The sequence below is a fragment of the Manis javanica genome, chromosome 12 (assembly GCF_040802235.1).
Source record: "Manis javanica isolate MJ-LG chromosome 12, MJ_LKY, whole genome shotgun sequence".
Lineage (NCBI taxonomy): Eukaryota > Metazoa > Chordata > Mammalia > Pholidota > Manidae > Manis > Manis javanica.
Genome location: NC_133167.1, coordinates 17,079,888 through 17,092,599, shown reverse-complemented (window position 1 = coordinate 17,092,599; position 12,712 = coordinate 17,079,888).

The window sequence follows — 12,712 nt, the reverse complement described above, 5'->3', positions numbered from 1 at the left end:
TGAATAACTTCCAGGTCAGGCCTTTAAAGGAAGAGGCGTGAGTTTCCCCTTCCTTTTTCCCTTTTGTCAGCTGGAATGCTAATGTGATGGCAGGATCCAGAGCAGCTATATTATACCTAAGATGGAAGATGCTAGTGAAGAGTTTCAGATCTACCCTACCAGCTTTAGACTGTCTACAGACTATTATATGAGAAAGTGTCTTGCCAATGAGTTTCAGCCCTGGGCAAGTTTCCTATGGATTCAGTGAGACTGAAAAATGACAATGGAACATTCTTGGGGTGAAAGGGTTATACCCAACTTTATTCCCGCAATGGCTAGTCAGTCACTAGAATCCCATCCACTTAGAGTAAGTCTGCATGCAGCAAGCCAGTCTCTGCCTCTGGGCCTCTCTGCCCCCAGAGCCGTCTCAGTCTCTGTCTTTGGCTCTGCCACCACTCTAGCCTCTGCTCTCCTGCAGCCCTGAAGCCGTGCAGCCCAGAGCACTGAGAAGAGCTCTTTCTATAGAGTCAATAACAACACATTGCCCACACATGTGTAGTGAGCTAGCCAACCAGGGCCAGGTGAGAATCCTGGCCATAGGAACCTTCACTTTCTCCACAGAGAGAAATAAACTTTCTTACATAAATCACTCTTAAATTGGGTCTTGGTTACAACAACCAAACATGTATCTTAACTAATGCAGAATTTGGTACCTGGAAGTGACACTGACTTAAAAGCCTAAAACAAGTGACATTGGTTTAGAGACTGGACAGCAGACAGCAAGGAAAAATATTGTATGCCAGGTAAACTGGTGACTGTTCTTATGTTACATCAAAACATATAGCATGCCTGTTATTTATGACGCCCTGAAAGGTAAATCATATGCTAACAAAGCCTGTACCTCATGGAAACTAGACAGAAATACTCAGTAAACTGGTGGTGCACATTGGCTGTTGCTTGAGCTGACCAGCAAAGTCCTGCCAGAGAGATGTGCTCAGGCTAGTTGTGAGAGGTGGTTTGGAAGGGGCTCCCTTAGCAAGGGTTGGACCTGTGATCCCAAACTTTTCTCAAGTTGACCGACAGTGGGAGCCAGCCCAGTGGGCTGCACAAAGGAGTTCACAGCCAAACATACTTTTTCAGATGGCCTCAAAATAGTCAACATCAGTTTGAGAGAAAATAGGAAGTATACCAAGTCCAGAGTATTCAAGCATAAAAATTATGTCTATGTGAGACCACTGATTTGGTTCTCAAATATGGGACCAGTCAGAAGTCTTCTAAGACTCTGAGAGCAAAGACACCATAAACCGGGTCAGCAAAGCCTGGTTTGATTCCCCAGTTATCCCCAGCCCCCCAAATGCACACCAGCAGGAAGAGGGCTGTGAACAAGGTCTGCAAAGATGAACATGTCCTCCAGTGAGGCCACAGAGGATATTTGGGATGGAGTCACTTCAGGAGGCAACACCAGAGGTCATGGTGGAGGACAGAAGGGGGAGGGGCTCCCAGAGCCCAGAACCTGGGCAGCCAGGTGAAGTGCCTGAGAACTTGCTCTGTTGCTGGTTAGCATCTTTGCAATTCCTGCCCAACTGGATTTAATTGTTAAAATCTAGTTACTGCCAGGTTTTTGCCATTCCTTCCTGTTATGAGTGGATATTTTAATTGAGTTTATCCTATTTTAATTGAGTTTAATTGAGGGAGGGGCAGATTACCTGTCATTTAGTTTGCAGGTCACTAGACCATGAAGGGCCCATCCACACCTGGTCCCTCAGGGGTCCTGGGCTCTGAGCTGGTACTGTGTCCAGATGGAATGCTGCCTTGCCTCCTTTCAAGGGCTGCTGAATGTGTTTTTTGTGGGGCGTAACCAGATAGATGGTGGGCTCTGGCACAGCAGTATCTACTCCCCACTTCTTCCTCCTCTACTCATAATCCCCATAAATTTAACTAAGTATAAGATTATATTTCCTAGCTTCCTTTGCAGATACTATAGCCATGTGACTAAGCTTAGCCAACGGGATCTGAGCAGCAACATTATGGGCAACCTTTAAGGGCACCTTAGAAGGGAGGGGCAGATTTTCTCCTTCCTACTGACTGGAATTACAATGTGATGGTGGGAGCTGGAGCAGCCATTTGAACCCAGTGGGGAAAATGCAGGTAAGATCTTCTCCACCTCCACTGCCATGCTGGTCTGTCTACCTCTGGACTGTTACGTTATAAAGAGAAATAAACTTTAGTCTTGTTTAAGTCATTGACAAATTGAACCTTTGCTGCAACAGCTGAGCCCCTCTCTCATTTACATTGCAGATTGAGGTAGGGTTAGAAATTGCAAGTGTATATAATGATTCTTCACATTTATGCAGCACTTACTATCTATCAGATGCAGAAAACATATATGCAGTATCTCAGGTAATTCCTCACAACCCTATGTGGTAGATAGTTTAACTGTTACAATTTTACAGATGAGAAAATTGAGGCACAAAGAGGTTAAGTAACTTGATCAAAACCTCAAAGCTAATGAGATGGAGCTGATACTCAAAACTAGAATTTCTGGACTCCAGCACCACATTCTTAACCACTAAGTTTAATGTAAATAAAGCATAGGCCTGCCATGTAATATATGCTCAGTAAGTGGTTACTATAATTATCACCTCGTAACCTGCTTTCAGTCCCCTCAGACACCCAGCTACAAGGCTCTGAAGGCTGGCAGGCAGTGGGTGGGGTGGGGGAGGAAGAGGACTTTGACTCTTCAGCAGTCACCCATGGTGACACCAAGGGTCGGGTGGAGGAGGGCTCTAGCTGGGGCAGACACCTGTGCTATTTGACCCTAAAATCATAGTGATTTTCTAGTTGTAAGAAAGGAGCTCTCTGCCCTGCGCTTGCCCTTTGCTTCTCAGAGTTCTCGCACCTTCTCTTCTGCCAGCCCAGCCCCACCCATCCTCTTTGGCAAGGTGAATCAGCAGAAGATACTGGCTTTGGCTGGAAAATAAATACTCCTAGGCTGTTTGCTTTTAGTGTCTGGTCATGGCATCATATTTCTCGAAACCCTACTTCTTAACTCACTCTTAAAACTGAATGTAATAAGGATCTTGCATCCTGACCCTAGGGAGAATTTGGCTGCCATCTCTGGATAGCTGATTTGTCTAGGACATGGGGCAGGATCCTGTTTAAGTGTTATTTTTATATCACAGGGAGAAAAACAGCTTGAGGAAACCAAGGTGAGCAGCCTGATAAATTACAAATACAGATCTCTGTGCCAGAGTGGTTGGGAGGCCGTGAGAGCAGCCTTCATGTCAGTCACCCAGACACTCCAGCTCCCATCCTGTCTGTGTGGCTTGGATGGAGCAGCATCTATGCCAATGTCTCAAGGACCTGGACGGAACCAGTTCCTTGTTAATGCAATTTAATCGGTCCCACGGGCCCCATCACTGAGCCCTTTCTATGGGCTGTTGGAGATTGAAGTGGACAGATGGTGCTTTTGTCTACCTAGTATCCACTTATCCTTTTAGCAACCCCTAACCCAAGTTTTCCTTCAGGGAACCACAATTCCTCCAATCTCAGAGCACATGATTTTCTGAGGGGCTTAATTGTGCATTCCAGGAAGTGTACCTCTCATTCAGACTTAGCCCATCAACACTTCAAATTCTCCTGACCATAGTGAGAAGGGTATTGACTAAATTAGCCCAATGGGATGAATCCCGAAACTTTTGCTGGAGATAATGAGAGCTCTTTCCCACTGGATTTGGAGTTGTGAGGATGTAAGTGTGGAGATTCTGCTACCATGCAGAGTGGAGCTGCCTGAGAATGAAGACAAAACAGAGGGCAAAAGATATGGTGATATAATGAGAAAGACCAGGTCCTCCTGAGATTCACTGAACCCTTGGATCAAACTGTACCTGAAGACCTCCCACTGGGTTTTTTAGTTATGTTAACCATTAGAATCCATTTTTGTTTAATGCAGTTTGAATTGAGTCTTCTGAAAGAGTTCTGATAGCAGATTAACAAAGAAACAAGACCTAGACACCTTCAATGGTTTCTGGGGGTAAAGTCGGGTCACTGCACTTTCCCAAGAAAAAGTGCACACTTGAAAAAGCAGTTAGAGTAAACCAACAGGGCAAAATGGTACTTGGAAAAAACACAGTAAAAGAAGCATTGGAATGGGAAAAAGTTAATGAAGGAAGACTTCCCAAAGAAGTGAGTATGGATATAGAAATAATAATCATGCCAACAGTAACAATTTACTGAATGCTGACTATGTGCTGGACGCCAGGTGAAGCAGGTTACATCTGTGGTGGGATAGTACTTTGAAATAGTAACTAAATTGAGCAGTACTTCCTTATCTATAAGCCCTTTTCTCACTATAGCCCTTTGCTCACTCGAGTTTCCTTGTTTATTAACTTGGAATAAATGATACAGTGTAAAGAACATCATTTGGCTTTTGAGTTTTCTGGGAGGAAAGGGAGTGTATCTGGCTTAAACAAAAGATTTGGACGTTTTGGCAAGTTATATTATTCAGAAAACTTATTCCACTAAAAACAACTAAAATGCTGGATGAAATATAAAGCACATCTTAAAAGCACTGAAAAGGCAAGATAGTGAAGACTTACTAGCCTAACTGAAAGGAAAATTGGCACACAGTGAAGTCAGTGAAAAGGAAAGTGGTTTTGTTTTAGGCCACTGCCAATTCTAGCAAGAGCCATATGGGATGATGGGAGCCCGGTAACCACACAAGTTGGAAGTATGATAGGAGATCCCATCTATAAAAAACTGGATCTCAAAGGACCACACACTCAGAGCAAGTCTAATCCAGAAACAAACTAGCTCTTACATAGATTTACGGTCAAGGTTTTCCTCATCTGAATGCTTCAGAGTGCCAAATCTTTAACTTGGTTTAAGGTGGTACTAAAGTGGAAATGACCCCAGGTGCCTGGCAGAGCAAAAGAGCAAACACAAATGCTCTCTGGAGAGAGTTACTGCTTCCAATGCCACAGATTATTTCAACAATACCCAGCATGTAGTTGAAAATAACTAGACACATAAGAAAACTAGAAATTGTAAGCAAGATCCAGCAGAAATATAGCAGGAATAAACCCATAAAAACTTCAGAAACTAGAATTATCAGACACTTTATATATAACAATATGCTTATCATGCTTAATGAAATATGAGACAAGTATGAAAAAATATGGAGCAAATAGGAAACTATAAAAAGCAGCATAACAGATTTTTAAAAAATCAAACAGAACTTCTAGAAATGAAAAATATATTTGTGAAAGTAAAAATTTCATAAAATAATTTAACAGCAGATTAAATGCAGCTGAAGAGAAAATTGAATGTTAGGTCATTGAGAACTTACCCAGGGTATAATAGACCAAGTTAAATATATATATTAAATACATACAAAACAAAGTAAGAGACTTAGAGTCTGGAGTAGAAAAGTCTAAAACACATTTAAATAAAATCTCAGAAAGAGAGTTGAGAGAGAATATGGTAGAGGCATTAGTTGAAGAGATAAGCTGATATTTTCTGGAACTGACAAATAATAATAATCCCTAGATTGAAGAAGTCTATGAATCCCCAGGATGATTTAAACAAACCCATATGTAGAAATATCATAGTAAAAACTGCAGAAAACCAATAACAAAGAGAAAAAATTGAAAGCAACTGGGGGGAAAAGATTACTTTCAAAGAAATGACAATTTAATATTGACTTCTCAATGACAAATGGAAATCCAGAAGACAGTAGAATATCTTCAGAGTGCTGAAAGTAACTTCCAACTTATAATTCTATATAAAGGGAAAATTTACAAAGAAGATGAAAATGTATTTTATGAAAACAGAAACAGAGTTTGTCGCCCCAGTAGAGGAAATGCCTAGAGAAGATGCTTCAGGAAGAAAGTGATCCTACATAGTAGATCTGAGAACTGAGAAGGTACAAACAATAAGGAAAGTGGTAAAAATGTAGATAACTCTAAATTAACCATAACTGCAAAAAAAAAAAAAAAGAATTATAATGTCCTGTAGGGTTAGAATTAAAATACTGCCAACCATAACACATAAACTAGGGGTGGTGAAAAATTGAATATTTAAAATATTTGAAAATCTTTGTACTATCTGGGAAGAAGAAAGGTTTTGATTAACTTTAGATTTTGATATATTAATCATGCATGCTGTAATATCTAGGAAAAGCACCAAAAGAATAGAGACAGAGTTAGTAAATAAGAGAGAAGTGAGAGAAAAGAGAAACAACAAAACAGGTGGGACAAATAGAAAGCGCAAGAGACTTCGAGAACAAACAGAAATTAGAGTGAGACTTCCCAAGCCCTAAGAGGAGATAAAGATCTCTTAGATCGGCAGGAAGAGGACTCAGATAGGAAGAAAGAATGAGTAGATGTGGGTCCCTAAAGAAGGAGGGCCTTGTTCCTTGATGCCTCCCCCTGGCTGGTTTGTGGGATCTGGGAGCAGAGATGGTCTGTGCTTCACTTCCTGGATAGAATCTAGTGTAGAAAGGGCTGCATGGTGTATTTGGGGAGATAGGACCTTAGACAGAATTTCCCCAGGCGTGGTACAGTAGGGGAGCTTCAGAATTATCCCAGCACCCAAGAACAATGCAGGATGAGACCAAGCCTTTGAAAATCATATAATTTTTCTATGACAGGGCATAGCACCCATGCAGCAAGAATGTTTACTGTGTGCCCACGAGTGGGACGGCAATGGAGAGAGAGAGCCGATGGGAATAAGGAACAACACAACAGCAACCTGTATGGCCCATCAACTAAGGACCAGATGGTTTGATGGATACCTCAGGGGAAGCCAGTATGGAGAGATGACTGAGGACCAAGTACATACTCTCACACCCCAAATCTCAGCCTTATGTAAGTACTCAGGAACTTAGATACATCCCTAGAGAAGCGGAGGAGACCCAGAGATAACTGAGAGAACATATCTCAGAGGGCAGGCTATATCTATCAGAATGATTTCAGGTACAAGTAATAGAAAACTCAATTCTAATTAGTTTAAACAAGATGGTGATTTATTGTGAAGAAAACAGGCTAGGGGATGGGGAGGTAATCAAGTGTGGTAGATGGGAACAGGATGGGAGTAAGATTTCTCCATGCATATATTATTATTTTTTTATTTTTTGAACCTTATAATGTGCTAGCCATTCAAAATAGCAAAACATTTCTGTTTAAAAAAATGTAAAGCATAAAGATGAGAACCTACAAAAATGGTTCATAATCTTCCTACCAGGCTGACATTTAAACAAAATTAATACAGGCATATTGTATGAAAATTCCAAATTTTATACAGAGGTATAAAATTGAAAAGTCAATCTCCTTTTTCCCATTATCCCAAAGTTTTCCCCTGTTAACAGTTTCTTGTGTTTCCTTCCATAAATTTACACATTTAGTACCTGGTGCATTATTCTTGTTTACTTCATGAGCTATATGTCTTGATGCTGTCAGTCTGTGTAGAAAGCTTGTATTTTATGGGAAGTATTTGCTGTAATATAGGTAATCATTTTCCTATTGCTGAACAGTTAGGTTGTTTCTAGTTTTTTTTTTAAGTATTACCAGTAATGTGCTAATGAGCTGTCTTGTTTAAACATCTTGAAATGACAAATCCACTTTGAACTCAGATGAGGTAAAAATGATGCATTTGAGTCTTCTGTAGAACGTGATAGTTTCCCATGAGGCTATACTTCTTTTCCCCACGTATTTAAACATGTTTTTTTTTAATGGAGGCGAGAGATTGAGGGAGAGAGATTTTGGTGGGGGGAGAAAGAGAAAGTCTAATTTTCAACCCCCACCCCACAGAGGAAGCCCTTAATGGAAGGTGCCTTTGACCACCGGCAGGCTGGTCTCTAATTGCGATTAGCCCATAGAGATAAAGCGCCTTGCCCAGAGCCAGACTGGAACACCGCTCGCCTTGTCCCTACATAGAGCTCTTTCTCTTGGGCACCTGTCCCTCCAAGTCAGTCCCTCAGGTACCCCATCTCCGAAGCTGTCACTTGTCTGTCTCCCTGGGGCTCTTTGCACCCTCTGCTGGATAGTTTGCAGGGAGCCAGGAATCTGCTACTCAGGGTCTGGCGCCCTCTGCTGGCTGAGAGCTTTTATCACAACCGTTAAAGGGGGACTGCCCCACCTGCCCTGAACTGAGCTCATTCACTCCTCCTCCACTGCCACGTGAAGAAACTGAGGCCAGCAAATGAGGAAGTGACTTGCTCAAGAACACAAAGCAAATAAGCCCTCAGGACCAGAACTTAGGCCTTCTGGCCCTTTTTCCTTTGTCCAGCCAGACTGGACTACCAGCCTGAGGGAATCCACCTTCCACACATATTCCTGGATGCTGTCAGGAATTCCGTCAGGCAGGGGACCCCTGTGTTGGAAGGAGCGAACGCTCATCTGGACTTCTGCTCTGGGGCAGTGGCCCTACTGCTATGTATGGGATGCCTCATTTCTCCCCTCAGAGCATGAATAATGCCCCAGGCATAGAATGGATTTCCTCATATGCCATCATTTGCAGGCCCCTTCACAGATTTCGCCATACCCACATACCACCGGGCTATAATTTACTTAATGCTATTCCCTAAATTCACCCTGTTCCCTGGGCGATGACCCATAGGTGCATCTGGCTCCCTAGGAATGGTCTTTGAGTCCTTATTGTCTTCATTTAGCTCATGAAGAAGACTTGCTCCTCACCCTGAATTTTTCACTTAAAGAAAATAACCATTACTAGTTAATGAGAACCTGCTATCTTTCAGGTACTGACCTTGCTCTGTGTCTTCGCTGTTATTTAATCCTCAAAACAGCTCTAGGGGGTGGGTATTCCAACCTCAGGGGAGATCAAGGCACAGACAGGCTAGTTGCTTGCCCAAAGTCTCACAGTTGGCAAATGGTTTGAGCTGAATTTGATCACACTCTCTTTCCAAAACCAACAGTGTGAGCTTGTCTTTTGAAATTAAAAGCAATGTTATACAAAGCTATAGTTAAGAGATAATTTCTGGGCAGCATCTGTACTGTGGAGGGACTCACTTGCTGCTGGAAGGGAGACAGTGGACATGTGACTGCAATGGGCTAGGCTGGGCTGTGACAGAGTAATGGGCCAGCTATGATATCTTGGCATAGAGAAACAGAGGAGGACCAGAGAACCTGTGGGCATAAGTCCAAGGAGGTGGGAGCAGAGGGAGATGGAATGGGTAAGAGACACATTCCAGGTTCGGTCCTCCTGATGCCCTGAGCAATGCCATTGACCCTGCTGGGTACCCAGTGGCATCTTTTGATCACTTACAGGCTATCCAGTAACATACTTTTCTTCCTGAAGGGATGGCTCTGCAGGGGACCTTCTCCTGAGGTAGTGATGGGCCACTGTGGGATAAGGGGGCAGGAAGGAACAGAGCTGGACTGCCAGCTGCACTGCTCCCTGGCTGTCTTGGTTGCAGTCTCATCTGCCAAATGTCCCTAGTAAACATGGAGGTGCACCTCCCAGGCTCCCCTTCCCGGAATGACTGGCTGTGGGAAGTCAGGTCAGCTGCTGGTTTCTCTAGGGTCACCTGCAGGAACACCCTCTTCCGTTTTGCAGCTGCCTACACATCTGGTGACCAAACGAGATGGGGCTGTAAAGGCCCAGTTATTTCAACCCAGCGAGGTACGTTCTTGTAGGCAAAAGTCCCACCAGAGCTCAAGGCTCCTGTGAAGATGGACACTTTGTTGAGGCTGCATGGCAGGTCCACTTCCCCCTCTGCCCAATCTTACTTCTGCCCCCTTCCTTCCCAAATAAACCCCTTGCACCCCAACTCCATGTTAGCATCTGCTTCTGAAGAACTCAAGCTGTGACCCATTTTTTGTGCCCAGGACAAGGGAGGTGTGCCCACAGTTTGGGTGAAATGATGCTGGTATGAAACCCAAACTTGAGAATTATCCAGCTCGTTAGGCCTACCTACTGGCCAATTCTATGTTCATTTTTGGTGACAGTACTGAAGGCAGTAGGAAGGTGAGGCTGTGGGGTTCAGTAACCACCTCTCTGCATGATCCGGCCCCCGGAGAACCAGGGAAAATAACTTGAAGACAGAGGGCCAAGAGGATATTGAAGGAGGCTTTTTGAGAGAATGGCATGGGGAAGATGGCCAATATTTCAGGCACTGTGTCATTTTCACTCTGTGGCTCCAGACTTTTACTGAACACATATTATGTACAAGAACTTGTGTTAGTTAAGAGGCGCAAAGTTCTGGAGAAAGCCTCAGGGAAGGCCTCTGACTATCCCAAAGAGTACATAAGCAAAAAAAACCCCTCAAAATTCTTCTTCACCGTTGAAGAACATCAACTGTCTACAAGATCTTTAATCCTCTTCTGATCCTATTGTTGCATGCTCTGTTTCTACTGTACAGTCCTTGTTATGAAAATAACATTTGGCTGCCCTTTTTGTCATTTGTCATTATTTTATAGAGACTGTTCCTTGCTTCAATGCAATGAACATATTTGTCATTTTAATGCCTATACAATATTCTATTGTGTGGTCAAATCATTCTTGGTTCAACTATACCTTACTGGTAGCTAGATATTTCATAAGCATCTGGCTCTTCATTAATATAAAAAGTGTAGTTATTATTGTATTTTTACACATAGAGTGGTTTATTTTTTTTCTCCTCTTAAATAACATACACTGAGCACCACTCCAGAAGTGAAACCACGCAAAGTGTATGCACAGTTTTGCTGTCATGCTTTCTAGAGAGCATGGCCAAATTTATGGCATTACCAGAAACCCATAAAGTTTTCTCCACACCTTGCCAATTTTGAGTTTTACACCTTCTAAAATTTTGTTGTTAATTTAACTGGTTGGTGTTCTTCCTGGTTCCAATTTTTAATTTGCATTTCTCTGTTCTGTAGACAACCTTTCAGAAAGTATTTTCTCTGGCAGAGCAATGTCTCATCTTGCCAGGAGATGGCGCTGTGACTCTGTGCTTAGGCTCCCTGAGAAGAGGGTTGGTGGGGGTGGTGATGGTAGCACTGGAGGACAGAATGTGAAGAAATCCTCTGGTCTCCCCTGGAGCCTCAGTTTCCCAACTGAGTTCAGAAGACCTGGTTTGGATGAGAAGGTGACACCACACCAGTTAAGAATGGTGGCCTTGCCCTGCCCCACTACCTTTCACTCTAGAAATTCAACAGAACCCAAGTTTATGAAGTGTCCACTGCAGGCCAAGCATTGTTCACACCCTCCCCAAAACTCATAATTAAGTGGGGGGGGAAATATACAGAAAAAAAACTCTAGATGTTGTGCTTCCTATAAAACAGATTCAAAGTGCTACGAGTTGTTGGAAATTAGAGAGATTGTCTCCAGCTGAAGGTATGTGGGATCTAGTTCTGGGCAGGGGAGCAGAGTGTGGAGTGGAGGGCATGGGGGCCAGGGCCTCCCAGAGCCACAGTGAGCCTGGAGCTTGGTGGAAGTGCAGGAAGATGAGCCTGGGAAGACACAGAGGCAAACTGTGGTGGGACCTGCACGCCAGGCTAAGAAATGCAGACTTGATTTGGTAAGCGAAGGTGAGCTAATGGAAGATGGACAGCAAGAAAATGGTGGGGTCTTACATACGCTTTGGCAAAAATTAGCCTGGGGCTTGACTGATACAGTGGTTTTCCTCCCGCGTTCTGTGCACACATTTTCCTCCTCATCTGACTGACCTTCAGAAGTGGTGCATTTGGTCGCCTACTTCCCTCCTCTCAAAGTGCTTTCTCCTTGACTTCTGTGAAGCCACATGCTCTTTTCTCCCTCCTGCCTCGGTGGTCCCTCAGTTTCCATAGCCTCTTCCCCTTCCTTCAGCCATTAAATACCACCCTTCATCAGGGCTCCTTCACTCTGTACTTGCCCCTGGGCAATTTCAGCCCTGCACTCAGCTTAATTATACCCTACACCAAAATGACTCAGCCCAGACCTTCTCTCTGAGCTCCAGACCCATATATCCAACTGCCCTCAACAGCTCCTTGTGAAGGTTTTGGAAGCATTTTAAATTCAGGTCCCGAACTCCCCACCTAATGCCAGTCCTCTTCTGGTGTTCCTTAGCTGAGTGGACACACCACCATTCATCCTCGTAGGTCAGTTGAAAACCTCAGGGGCATGCTTGCCACCTCTCTTTTCCTCACTCCCATTTCCAGCCTCTTCCCAGGTCCACTCCATCCTCAACACCAGTCAGACCTGCTCATTCCCTCTGCTGTTCACATGGGTCAAAGCTACAACAGCTTTTCACCTGGGCCACTGCACAGCCTCCAAAATGGCCTTCCTGCTTCTGCTCTGGCTCTTCTGCAATCCCCTCTTCACACTGTGGCCAGAGACATCTTTTCAAAATGTAGAACTGATCCTGTCACTCACTGTCCCAGTGACATCTCCATGGTGGCTTCCCACAAGGGCCTAGAGGGAGGGCTTTTTTTTTTTGAACCCTTTATTGTTAAGATAATGAATGTAGAAAAAAGCATAGAACAAATGTACATCCTTGAAAACAGCTGCCATGAAAGGAGACAGAAACTTGCCACAGCCATCCTATTCCGTGTGCCCCTCAAAATAGAATGGCCTCCTCCCCCAACCCAAGAGCAGCTACTATCCTGACTTTTCTGGTAAGCATCTACTTCTTTCCTTTGGCATCCCTAAATATTGTGGCTCCGTTTTGTCTGTTTTGTCTTTTCAATTTATGTGTCTGTTAGTCCTCCTTTAACCTACAGTTCCCCCCTCCCATCTCTGCTTCTTCTCTCTTGCA